We start from the raw sequence: 13,339 nt of genomic DNA on the forward strand, positions 1-13,339 counted from the left end.
AACCTTCCAAGTATCAGAAAAAGAAATGATCAATCATTCATAACAGACCTTCTAGCTGAATGACATGACAGTTGAGAATTTTCCACTATTAAAACAAACATGGGTCTTCAATCTATATAAAAGTGCTTTTCATATGATAGAAACATTCCTTAATATAATATCTTCAGTGTTCTCAGATAGTGTACTTAAATAACTGCCCAGGCACACAAGCCCATAAGCCTGAGAAAGTTTTCCTCTTTTTTTTTTTTTTTTGGTCACGCTGGTACTTAAATATTCAGGTTTTCAGAAGAGGCAAATGCTTCCCAGAGCTACGAAAGCAATTCAATGAATTAGAGTTTAGGAAAAACATACACAAAGCCTCATGTTCTATGCCTGGCACCTCACAGCCCTTGAAGCTCTTCCAATTTTGTCCTGGTGGACCCCAGTTCTGCTGACCCTGAGCATTACCACATCACTGGGCCTATTCTCTAAACTTCAGATCCACATTGCTAAGATCCTGACCCCTGCTTCCTAATTCTTAAACACTTCTGAGACAGTTCTCCCCAAATTAAGTACACAATTCCTCTGCTAGGCAATTTTGACTTAGTAGTATTCTAGGTTAGGGTCTATGCATATAACAGGTAGTTCTTATTTTTAGAAGACTCTTATTTCTAGGAAGGCTTATAAAATACTGAGTTAAGAAAACTATATGCAAACAATGACAATAACTTTATCTGCTCAACATCATCATCTGAATGATTAACTGATAGAGGCTGGAGTTATGAATTAAAATGTTAAAAACTGAGTTTTGAAGAACAACTTCTATGGTATTTAAGGAGTTCTCAAAGAATCTGATTGGAAATTGGAATTCAACTGACACCAAGAGATGACTATGTTGTGTGAGACTATAGGCTAATGAAGAATTTTAGAAGGCTTAAGTCTAGCTCTTTCCTTACTTCTGCATTTCTCACAAATTCTTAGACACACCAAGCCCCCCTTTCCTGTATCATTCTGATTTTGAATTCTAACAAGCCTGGATTCTAAATTTAGCTCTTACAGCTCTGAACATTGTGAGTTTCCTAGGTCAGTCATTCACTAACTCATTATCTTAAATTTTTGCACTTCAGATGTTGGAATAATAATAAAATCTGCAACTGGGAGATGTTGGTTTGACTTCTCTGTTCACTTTTCATGGATTTTTTTTTTTTTTTAGCTTTTAAGCCACACCCAGAGGTGCTCCGGGGTTACTCCTGGTTCTGTACTCAGAAATCGCCCTTGGCAGGCTGGGTGGGGGAGGGGGATCATATGTGATGTCCCGGTGGAAGCCTGAAGAGGAGGGTTTGGGCCACCCCTCGTGGTGCTTAAGGCCTCTTCCTGGATCTGTGATGGTGGTTACCATGGTCTATATCTGGTGCTCCAGAGCAATATCTGGCTTTGTGCTCAGGAGTGTCACTAGATGGCACTTGGGGAACAATGTATAACACCAGAAATCAAACTAGGATTTTCGTGTATGTGAAAACCTTATCTCCTGCAACTCTCTCCAGTTTTTCTTTTCTCTCTTTTTTTTTTGGGGGGGGGGCCCTACACCCGGCAGCACTCAGGGATTACTCCTGGTTCTATGCTCAGAAATCACTCCTGGCAGGCTGAGGGGGCGGGGGAGGAAACCTTATGGATACCGGGATTTGAACCACCGTCCTTCTGCATGCAAGGCAAATGCTCTTCCTCCATGCTATCTTTCCGGCTGCACTCTCTCCAATGTTTCTTCAAGAAATCTTAAGAAGGTTGCAAGTTCCTGGCCATCGCCTCATAAATACTTATAATAGAGAGAGAGGGAGCAAAACAATTGTCAGGACTAGTCTGCTAAAAAGTTCTCACTGAAATCCAATTGTGAGATGAGCATTTAGTGAAAAGCAAGGCGTAGATAGCAGTCGGCAGTGAATGTGGATCCCTGTGAAAGTTTTCCCTGGAGCTTGGTGACAGCAACCCCGAGTGATTTATGTGTCCAAGGGACACAGAACTTGCAGACACCAACTCTGCAGTGGCAAAGAAAATGGATGGCTTGCCTGAGCCGTCTGCCCCGCACACACCATGTTCCCATAAAAGGCCTCAAGAGTATATACACTTCTAACAAAAGGCAGAACTAAGTAGCAGCGGGACTTCTCTTCCCCTTATATGGTCAAGGACTGCGATGATGCCCTCTCTCCTATTTTATGAGGCACAAGAGGAAAGAATGTCAATCAGAAGATGTAGGGATGTTTTCCTAAAGTGAAGATAGAAAGCTCATCTCACTGGCAAATAACTTATAAGTCCCAAGTGGAACAGAATGCAATCTTGCCGAGGCTTTTCTTTTTAAAACTCTGAAGAATAAACACTTTTATTGCTCTCTCAAATATCAACATCTGAAGAAGCCAAAGAACATTTAGAACTTCCCACCCCCAACTGAAGAATCAGAGTAAAATAAAATTAGAACTTGCAGACTTTGAGGTGGGAGTGACAGTGCAGCAGTTCTTGCTGCCTTGCACATGGCCAACTCAAGTTTAATCCCTGGCACCACATAGGTCCCCCAAGTCCCTCCAGGAATGTTCTCTGAGCATAAATCCAGGAGTAGGCCCAATGCACTGCTGGGTTTGGCCCTCCAAAACAGATCATTTGCAGGGGCTGGAGCACAGTGGGTAGGGTATTTGCCTTGTATCTGGCCAACCCAGGTTTGGTCCCTGGCATGCTATATGATCCTCCGAGTCAGCCAGGAGTGATTTCTTAGTGCAGAGCCAGGAGTAACCCCTAAGTGCTGCCAGGTATGATCTAAAAACAAACAAAACAAAACAAACAAACAACTTGTAGAATTTTATGTTAAAATTTATCCACCTCAAGATCAGGTGGGTACAGAGAATAGGGCATTTGTCTTGCATGTCACCTACCCAGGTTAAATCTCTGGCATCTCAAATGGTCCCCTGAGCACAACCAGGAATGATTCCTGAGTGCATGGCCAGGTGTGACTCCGAAAACAAAACAACAAAAAAATGTACCTACCTCCCACCTGGTTCTTTCTTTTAACTATTAAACACTCATACATCACACACATACATATATATATATATATATATATATATATATATATATATATATATATATATATATATACACACACACATATATATATACCAAACCATATACACAATCTACAAACCATACCCATATATTTACAGCATATATACAACCAATCAAGCATTTGCAAAGAAGGAATAATTTCATTTAAAACACAACATAGAAGGCCGGAATGAGGATAAAGTGGAATGAGAGTATAGGTGCTTGCCTTGCATTTTACCAACCTGGGTTCAATCTTTGACACCACATGTGGTTCTCCAAACTACCAGGAATAAGTTCTGGGCAATGTCAGGTGTGGACCCCAAAACAAAAATAACAAATATTTTAAAAACACAATTCAGAAATAAAACAAATCAGCTTGAGTTCTTAATATAAAGGGGGTTAGCTATATCATATAATCAAGTACCCCTCATTTTCTGTCCTAACATTAGAACTAATAAAGAGCAGAGAGTTTATCAAAGGAGAATTGGGAAGAGTTTGTCCATTATAAATCCTATGACCCTATGATAATGTTTTCCTAGAAAAACATTTTAATTATATGTTTAGTTAATACACAAATAGGTTTCTTTAATATAACCAAGTATACATTATGCCACTGTTTAAACTATAATCACCCTTGCTATAAGCTACTTTCACTTGGTCAGGACTGTGAACCTATTTATAGTCAAAGATTGTCTAAATAACAAAATTCTTCTGATCTGCCTCAAAACATTCCTCAAGAAACCTTTGGGTATTTTCTATAGGTGTCAATTTTATATTACACAATTAATCCTAGAGAGTTAGGCATTATATGTACCAAAATATATGCCTCACCATTTACAGACTGCATGTGGTGCATCTTGAGTATTAAAAATCACTGAAAATTTTTCAGATAGGTTTTAGAAAAGATTTTAAAAAGTTTTCAGATGCAAGACAACATTAAGGGAAAATAATGAATCATGTTGTCTTGCATGTAACTCCCAATGAATTGTGCTTAATTTAAAAGTGTAGATATGAGGCTTGCAAGTCTTTTTTTTTTTTTTTTAGCAAAGGAAGAAGGTTGGGCCTGTTGATTCTATGAACTTATTTCTGACTCTACTCAGTGATCATCTTTGCAGTGCTCATGGGACCATTTGAAGTATTAGGGATTAAATCTGGGTAGCCATATACAACACAACTTCTGTACTATCTCCCCAGCCCCTTCTTTTTCTTTTAAAATTTTATTTGAATCACTTTTATTTCCAATACAAGGTTTGTTGATAAGATACAACATTCCAAAAAAAAATACAACATTCCAACACCACACTCTTCACCACTCTGGCTTCCCTTCACCGTTACCTAAGTGCCTCCCTTTACCTCCAACTCTATTTCCCCACCAGTGGAAGTTCAATGTTGTAAACCATTTCACATGTTCTGCTGTTTTTGTACATTTCTTACTCCCTTCCTATATTTTATAGAGACCATTCTGTATCCCTCTCCTTATGACTAACTTTATTCAACATATTACTGTCCAAATCTATCCCACACAGCAGTAAATTACATAATTTTGTCTTTTCTTATAGTCATTATATTTATTATATCTATTACATATAATTAAACTTCTTTTTTAGTTTTGAGTCAGAAGTGCTCAGGGGTTACTCCTAGCTCTGCACTCAGAAATCACTCCTGGCAGGCTTGGGAGACTATATTGAGATGCCCGGGATTAAACTGGGGTCAGCTACATACAAGGCAAATGCCCTACCCTATTTGTATAGCTCTGGCTCTGTCATTAAACTTCTTAAAGGCAAAATTGTATTAAACCATATCTTGCTGATTCCAAAAGCATCTCCTTACTGAAAAACATTCCATGTAAGAGCTTTGTATGATTTGCTCAACAGAAATGTTCTCTGTGCCCCAAATTTCTATCCCAGCCTTAATTACTACTACATTTAAGATAGAATGAGACACAAAAAGAGTACAGGGGTCCTGAGCGTTTGTGTTCCCCATGTTCTATACAGTGGCAAAGGGTATCCTAATTGCCCCAGAATCCAATAGTTCACACAATTGTGGGGAGGGTTTTAGATAGGAATTTGTAGGTGTATATCTGTTGCCCAGCTTTAAATATTTTCAAGGGTCTACAATTCCAAATGAGAGAGTTCCTTTACAGGGATTGGGCACCAAATAGCATGTGTGTAAGTCTATAAACTTGACCACTTGTATCAGATTTACTGTGAAATGCAGATCCTTGGGCCCCATTAGGAATGAACAAATATCATTGGGATAAGGATTTGCAGTACACTTTATAACAATGCCATCTCCACTCACCCAATTTCCATGAGTATATTGTGCACTTTAGCATCTAAAAAAGCACACTCTAAGCATTGAAAATAATTCTGTTGAATTTAAGTCTAACACTTAGCTAAGGCATACATGCAATCATAGCCCAAAGTAGATTTTTTAAGACTTCTAGCCAAAGGAGATCTTAGGAAACAGAAAATACCATCTCTTCTTTCTTTAAATAAGTGAAGCAAAAGAACAGGCACAGTAATTGACTTACCCTGAAGTCTTGCTGCGAGGTTTCGCATTCTAGTCTATTTCCTCATATATTGTTTTTCCTATCATAAGAACCACTACTTTCCTAGCCCCCAACCACTACACTGACACCTATGGACACATACTACAGTGCTCCTTGTGTTTAAGCTGTAGACCACCTCACCACAGTGAACCACAAACTTTATTTTGTCTAATATGCAACAGTTTCTCAAGATATAAAATGACTTTGTTTTATTTTTTATTCAAGATGATCCCCTCATCCTTAGCAAAAAGAGGGCATGTGATTCAAAGGAGGTGGAGACTAAAAGGAAAATAGGGGAAATAGTGATTGAAAGGAAAATGGGAAATTGTTGAAATTTCTCACTTGGTCTAGGTGCTGATTCTCTGAAAAGATTGCCCATACATAATCTTTCCCATTCAGCTTTTTCTTTGATTTTGAGAGATGTCCTTTATTCCATTGCATTCTGAACCCTACATCCTTCCCCAAAAATCATAAATGAATGAGCATTTGATTTGATTTTATAGAAGGGAAAGCCAGGGGTTAACTATCTCCTTTGGGGATGATTCCAACTCTGTACTTGGATGAGAGGAAATGAAGTTAAATTAAAAATCCAGTCTCCACCAGCATTTAACACTTTACTCATTCCAAATGGCCTAGTATTACTGCTACTGGTCCCCAAATCCCCTATCCTAATTAAATGGTGTAAGATTTTATCTGTGTAGCTTAAATAGAAATGGTCATGAAGCCACAATTACCACGCGATTCAAATGACTTATCTAAGGAGTGAATGTCTCAAGATACAGTGCCAAGAAGTTACTGGGTTCAGCAACTCTGGAGAAGTTAGGTCCTCCTCTTTTGAGGTCTGAATTTTATCTTTAATATCCTCACTCTAGAACATAAGTCTTCCTGATAGACTAGACATCTGCATGCAATTTCCACATAATAGGAAATAACTCAATTATTTTAAATCTACCAATATCAGTAAGTGTTCTTCCAGTCAAATCTCCCCTGAGGTATTTTGATTACAAAGCTTTGCAAATATTTTTGATTATTTTTGTTTGTCTTGGCTACAAGGTAAATAAATCCTTAGACTCTACTGCTCTTACTTTAAAATTACTGTCTTTCTCCTGCTGTTTAAGATTTCTGTTTACTGTGATTCACCCAAACAATCTCTAACTTTCTGCAGTGGAGTTCCAGAAATCAGATCATGATTCTTGGGTAGTTGCTCTAGAATAGCCATGTATAACCCTTAGCATTAAGAGAAGCTTTTAAAATATATATTATTTTATATTAATTTACAGTAAAATGGATTTTGGGGTATTTTTTAAAAATTACTTTGACATATATATATTTAATATTACTGTTACTAGCAACATAACCATAGGCCAAAACGTTTCTATCACCTTTAAGAAACCTCATAAAGTCATACCTATCCTCCATCCTAGCCTTAAACACACTGCTTTTTTTTATTTATTTATTTTTTAGGTCCTACACCCTAATCAGCTGGTTACACTGACCTTTTTATTTTGAACATTTGAGTATAAAATAAATGGACTCAATGTGTATGATATTGGGGACCAGGTACCTTTCATTCTTGAGACTCATTTGTGCATCAGAGTTCCACTGTATTGCTAAATAACTGTCCATTGTATTAAGATATTATAGTTACTCTTGACTCCTATTAAAGGACTTTTGAATAATTCTGACTGGGAATATTATGAGTGATGGTGCTATAAATATTTGTGCCCAATTTTTGTGTGAGCACAAGATTTTAGTTCTCAAGGATGAAGACAAAGGAGTAAATTTATAGTGTCATATGTCAGTCATCTATTCAAATTATATTAAGAAACTGGAAGAGTGAGATCGTACAGTAATTAAGGTGTATCCTTTGCATCATCTGACCTCGTAAGCATTAGTGTGTGCAGTTTAGAATGTACATCATCTGAGCACCACCAGTGGAGGCCTGCAGAACATGGGCAGTATGGCAGTGTTGGGTCCTGATTTTAACCTGCAACCCGGTTGGTCAAGTATTTAGAGTGGCCCCAGAATCCTTAAGCACTGCTTGGGAGGCCCCTCATATGTAAAAGGAAAAAAATTAACAAACTTTTCTATCTCCCATTCCACATTCTCACAGGGAAACTCTGGACTTGTGTCTTTGATAGCAATTTGTATCAGATGTGATTCTTATAGTCATCTTTATCGTTATGGTAGTAGTATTCTAAAATAGTTTGTTTTTTTATTTCCTAAAACTAGTGATGTTGAATATCTTTACATGTATTTATTTGGCATTCTCTGTCTCTTTGGATCATATCCTTTGCCCATTTCTTTTTACAGGACTGAAGGTTTCCACTCTTCCAAAGTGTTAAAATTATACTTTCAACTATTAATTGCTTCAGCACTTTGGTAACAAACCTACAGATTAACTTTTTTTAGGTCTATTTCTCTATTCTCCATTATTTCCCATTGATCTATATTACTTACCTACACTATAAATTTAAAGAAATATTCTAGTTTAAATGGGTATAACACTGTAAATGTTTTATTTTCTCATTTGATCAGTGGTTTCTCTGCTCTAAAAGGCTAATAGACTAGATTATTTTATCATTATAAAAATAGATCCATAGTATGAGAATAAACCTACTGATTTTTAAAACTATATTGTGAGATTTATTTTGCTAAGGATTTTATACTGTTGTTTATTAAGGATATTGGTCTGCATTTTCCTTTGTTTAGAAGGGGAGTATCTTTGGTTTATAGTATTGAGTTAATGTTATAAGTTAGTCTCATAAAATTTGGAAGTATTTTTTCTCTTTAAATTTTGATAGAGATTGTTTAAAATGCTTTTAAATATTTTTTTCAATTCTCCAAAACATTGGTATTTGGAAAAAGGCTTTTGTTTAATTTCTGAAAGGAATTGGACATTTATCTAAGGTACTAAATTTCTTCAGAGTCATTTGTAATGTTTACTTATTTTACTGTCTCAAGGAACTACAGTAATATTTTTATTCATGATATTCAGAATCTGTATCTTCTCGCCTTATATTTATTGAAATTACTATATCGTCAATTTATTCTATTTTATAGGACTATCTCTCTCTCTCTCTGTATGTGTGTGTGTGTGTGTGTGTGTGTGTGTGTGTGTGTGTGTGTGTGTGGTTTTAAGGTCAGATCAGGCAGTGCTCAGGGGTTACTTCTGGCTCTGCATTTAAAAATAGTTCCTGGCAGGCTTAGGAGACCATATGGGATGCTGGGAATCAAACCAGAGTCTGTCCTGTATTGGCCATGTGCAAGGAAAACACCCATCTGCTATGCTATCGCTTTAGCACCTAGGACCATATATTTATTTCATTTTTGAGGGAGCCATACTGGTGATACTCAGGGCTTATTTATGACTCTGTATTCAGGCATCACTACTGAAAGTGTTCAAAGTCCATAAAGTATGCTGGGATCAAACTCAGGTCAGACACATGCAAGACATGCACTATGCCTATGCCTTTTGTACTATGACTCTGGACCCTGATTTCTAAACCATTTTATAATTTTCAAGAGTTTATTTCTTCTTTTTAAAATTAGTTTCTTTCTCCTTTTAGGTTTTATTTGCCCTTTTCTTGTTTTTAAGATCTTTATTTAAAATCTGTCATCCTTTTTGATAGTATTTCATGATATACCTGCCTTTAACATCATTTTATCTGTATGCAAACAGACCTTGATTTTGTATTTTGATTTTGCCCAAAATTATAACCCCTTCCAGGCCAACATTCTAATTTCACCTGGAGAGGCAGACCAGCCCACTTCTGGGAGGTATCTATGGAAGATAACAAGGAGGTTGCTTCCGGGTTGTAAAGAGGATTCCAGAAGAGAAGCTTGGGGAGAATGAACTGATGAGGTGGAGATGACAGAAACAGGATTGAATGGCAGGGCAGTTGAAGAAAGCCTGCTTAAAAGGTTTGTTTAGAAGCCATGAATGTTGGCTAAGGCCTTATTATTAATAAAGCTGATGTCTCCTGAAATCTGACTGCTGTGGATCATTTCTTTGCTGCTACCCTGAACCCGCAGACCCGCTGGATGGAAGGGGTTGCCAGTACCTGGCCCAGGATGGCAGAGAAAAGCCTCCACTCCACCCTCACCACCATCCACAACCATCCAGGACTCAATAATTAATATGTAATTCATATTCACAAAATTATTTTCAAGTTTTTCTCAAAACTTTATTTTAAATCTACTTAGTATTTATAAGCATTTGTTTAATATCCAAGTGCTAAAAATTTTCCCTGCTGTATCATTTTTGTTTTTGCTTGGTCTTGTTTTTGGAATACACCCTGTAGTCTTAGGTGTTACTCCTAGCTCTGTGTTCAGAAATTACTACCGGCAGGTTCAGGGGACCAGATGGGATGCTGGGGATTAAACCTGAATTGGGAGTATGCAAAGCAAACATCCCACCCTTTGTGCTGTCACTCTGGCCCTTTAGTATTAATTTTAAATCTAATTACTTTATAGCCAGTAATCACACTTTGTATTGTTACTATTCCTTTGTATTTGTTATTTTGCCCTTTTTCATGACCCAAGATATTTTATGCATTTGAAATGAACACATACTATGCTAAGGATTAGAGAGTTTTATAAATGTCAATTAGATTCTCTAATAAACACCTGTTCAGTCCAGATGTTAGAATTAGAATCTAAGATTTAGAATTAACTGTAACCTAAATGTTGATGTCAGAATATGGTGTACTTTTGCTTAGAAATAATATTAGAAATATCATTGCTTTGGCTTCTGTACTTTGTTTGCTTAAGGAAGTTATCTCCTGTAAACCTGACTTTGAGTTTTGCTGTGAGCCTAAGTGCAGTCATGACAAGCTGTAGGTTTAAGGTAGAAAGATTAGGCCCAGAAGAACAGCTACTTCCTGGAACCAGATTCGAGGGGGTAAATGCCAGAAATACATCTATATAAGGCTAAACAGCAGCTGACAGAGAGCCAGATGACAACTGCACCCTGGGTCTGCAGTAACAGACAGATAGCCAGATGACACCACACCCTGGATTTGGCCTAGGTACCCCTTTAAATTTGATATGTGAGCCATTCTCAGGGTCATCATTTCTTAGAATATGTAGGACCCCAGCATGCTGCAATAAACTCCCTTGGATTTACATTACTGCCTGTCTCCCTAGTGGTCTTTTGGGTGATGGCTCCAGAGTTCTGGACCTAACACCTCCACATCCCAACTGATTTTCTATCGGTTTTATCTTTTTTTTTTTCTTTTACAAAAGATTACAGAAAGTTTTCATGATAATCATGGATTTATCTTTTTTCTCTTCCTGTCCTTTCTTTTATTTTTCTTCATGTAACTTTGAAACACTATTAGGAACATCTAGTGTTGTTATACCATTTTAGCCAATTAATCCAACATCATTTCATTTTTCAAAGACTTGGCAGTTTAGATGAATTATCGAAGTGTGTTTATATAGCTCAAGGTCAGATCATTGCATGCTAAGCTCAGGGGTGAGCCCTAGTAGTTCCCACGTAGCTTTGAGTATCCTTTTCCCTGCCTTCTCCCTCTCTTTGATCTCCCTGATTCTTTCCAGCTTCCCTGGGCTCCTTTTGGAACTCTAAACAGAAAGTTGAGGATTTATTTACTTCATTCTGCCATACACTTTACATGCCTGTCCTGTTTTTGAAGGGAGAATGAGTCAAGCTATGAAAACAGAGAAGACAAAAAGGTAAATAAGATGGATCTCTCTCCCTCCAAGTTTGGGTTTGCTGCTGACCATGTAATGACTAATGTCACTGCTACCCCAAGTTTGTTTGCAAGTGATTACAGAGAAGAAAGAAACAAAAGAAGTATTTCCCCACAATCTCTTTCACTCTATCTCACTCTTTCTCAGAGATTCCTTGCACCAGAACAATAGGACATTTTCTTAAGTTCTTTCCATCCATGCTGTAGGATGAAAGTTCAAAATGATGGATATTGGACATGCATAAAAGATAAATTTATCACCATCTGGGGCAGGGACCCAGTCATGCAAAACTGTGATTTTTAAAAAAAAATAAAACTACACTTCTATATGAAATCTCCCAAATATATCTATTTATTTACTCTGATAAAGATATTCATGAAAAAAATTGTACAGTAAGAAAATCAAGAATGATCTCATCTATTTTGGTTGTTTGCTGAAAAATAACAAAAATTGTGTAAGAGATGAAAACCACATAATACTCTTTTTTCGGGCCACACCCTTTTGATGCTCAGGGGTTACTCCTGGCTAAGCACTCAGAAATTGCCCCTGGCTTGGGGGGACCATATGGGATGCCGGGAGATTGAACCGTGGTCCTTTCCTTGGCTAGCGCTTGCAAGGCAGACACCTTACCTCTAGCGCCACCTTGCCGGCCCCTCACAATACTTTTAATAGTAGTTCCATACACACCACTTTGGATTTTTGGATTTTTTGGGGGGTCACACCTGGCAGCACTCTAGGGTTACTTCTGGCTCTGTGTTCAGAAATAGCTCCTGGAAGACACGGGGGACCATAAAGGATGCCAGGATTTGAACTGCCATCAGTCCTGGGTCAGTCACATGCAAGGCAAACACCCTATTGCTATACTATCTCTCTGGTCCCATCGAGCAAAATTTTAAATCAAATAACATGGCCAAAATAAACCACACAAGAATAATAAAATAAACCAAGCATTCATCAGTTACCTTCACTGCAAAATGCAAGAAAGATTCAGGCACTGCAAACTACTCACATATGAGCCTGATCTCTCCATTTTTCATACAATGCTATTTTTATTAATTTTTATTTAAGCACCATGGTTACAAACATATTCATAGTTGAGTTTCAGTCATAAATTGTACACTCCTTTTCACCAGTGCAATTTTCCTGCCACCAATGTCTCCCATTCCCTCCTCCCTCACCCTCTGCCTATCTTCAGGACAGGCATTCTATTTCTCTCTCACTATAATTGTTGTTAGTGAAGTTTTTTCTCTAATTGTGCTCACCACTCTTTGTGGTAAGCTTCATATCATGGTTGGTCTTTCCGGCTTTCATCTTTATTATCTCTGGGTATTATTACCATACTATCTTTATTTTTCTTAAATCTCATATATGAGACTAATTCTGTATGTGTCTCTCTCCCTCTGACTTACTTCACTCACCATAATAGTCTCTATGTCCATCCATGTATAGGCTAATTTCATGACTTAATTTTTCCTAACGGCTACATAGTATTCCATTGTGTACATGTATCAGGGTTTTGTAGCCACTCAACTGTTTATGGGCACTTGGATTATTTCCAGATTCTGACTATTGTAAATAGCACTGTAATAAACATAGGAGTGCAGAGGGCATTTTTATATTGTGTTTTTGTGTTCCCTGGATATACCGCTAGGAGTGGTATTGCTGGATCATATCGAAGCTCAATTTCCAGTGTTTTGAGGAAATCCATATTGGAATAGACTTGAGTATTCAGAGAATGACCCCCAGTCATACAACCAATTAATCTTTGATAAAGGGGCAAAAAACGCAAAATGGACCAAGAAAAGCCTCTTCAACAAGTATGTTGGGAAATCTGGTCAGCCATGTGCAAAAAAGTGAACTCAAACATCTAACACCATGCACAAAGGTCAAATAAAAACGCATTAAAGACCTTGATATCAGACCTCAAACTATAAGGTACATAGAAAACATAACATTGAGACTAAAGGCATCTTCAGGGAGAAAGCATCACTGTCCAAACAAGTGGAA

The 13,339-nt window shown here is 37.5% G+C and overlaps 1 protein-coding gene across 1 annotated transcript in view; it reads right to left on the reverse strand.

Annotated features, from left to right (window-relative positions):
- Positions 1–13,339, reverse strand: part of PGM5 (phosphoglucomutase 5) — a 223,434-nt gene that overhangs the window by 123,132 nt on the left and 86,963 nt on the right. The gene's annotated exons all lie outside the window — the stretch shown is intronic.

Source organism: Suncus etruscus, chromosome 3, assembly GCF_024139225.1.
Source record: "Suncus etruscus isolate mSunEtr1 chromosome 3, mSunEtr1.pri.cur, whole genome shotgun sequence".
NCBI lineage: Eukaryota > Metazoa > Chordata > Mammalia > Eulipotyphla > Soricidae > Suncus > Suncus etruscus.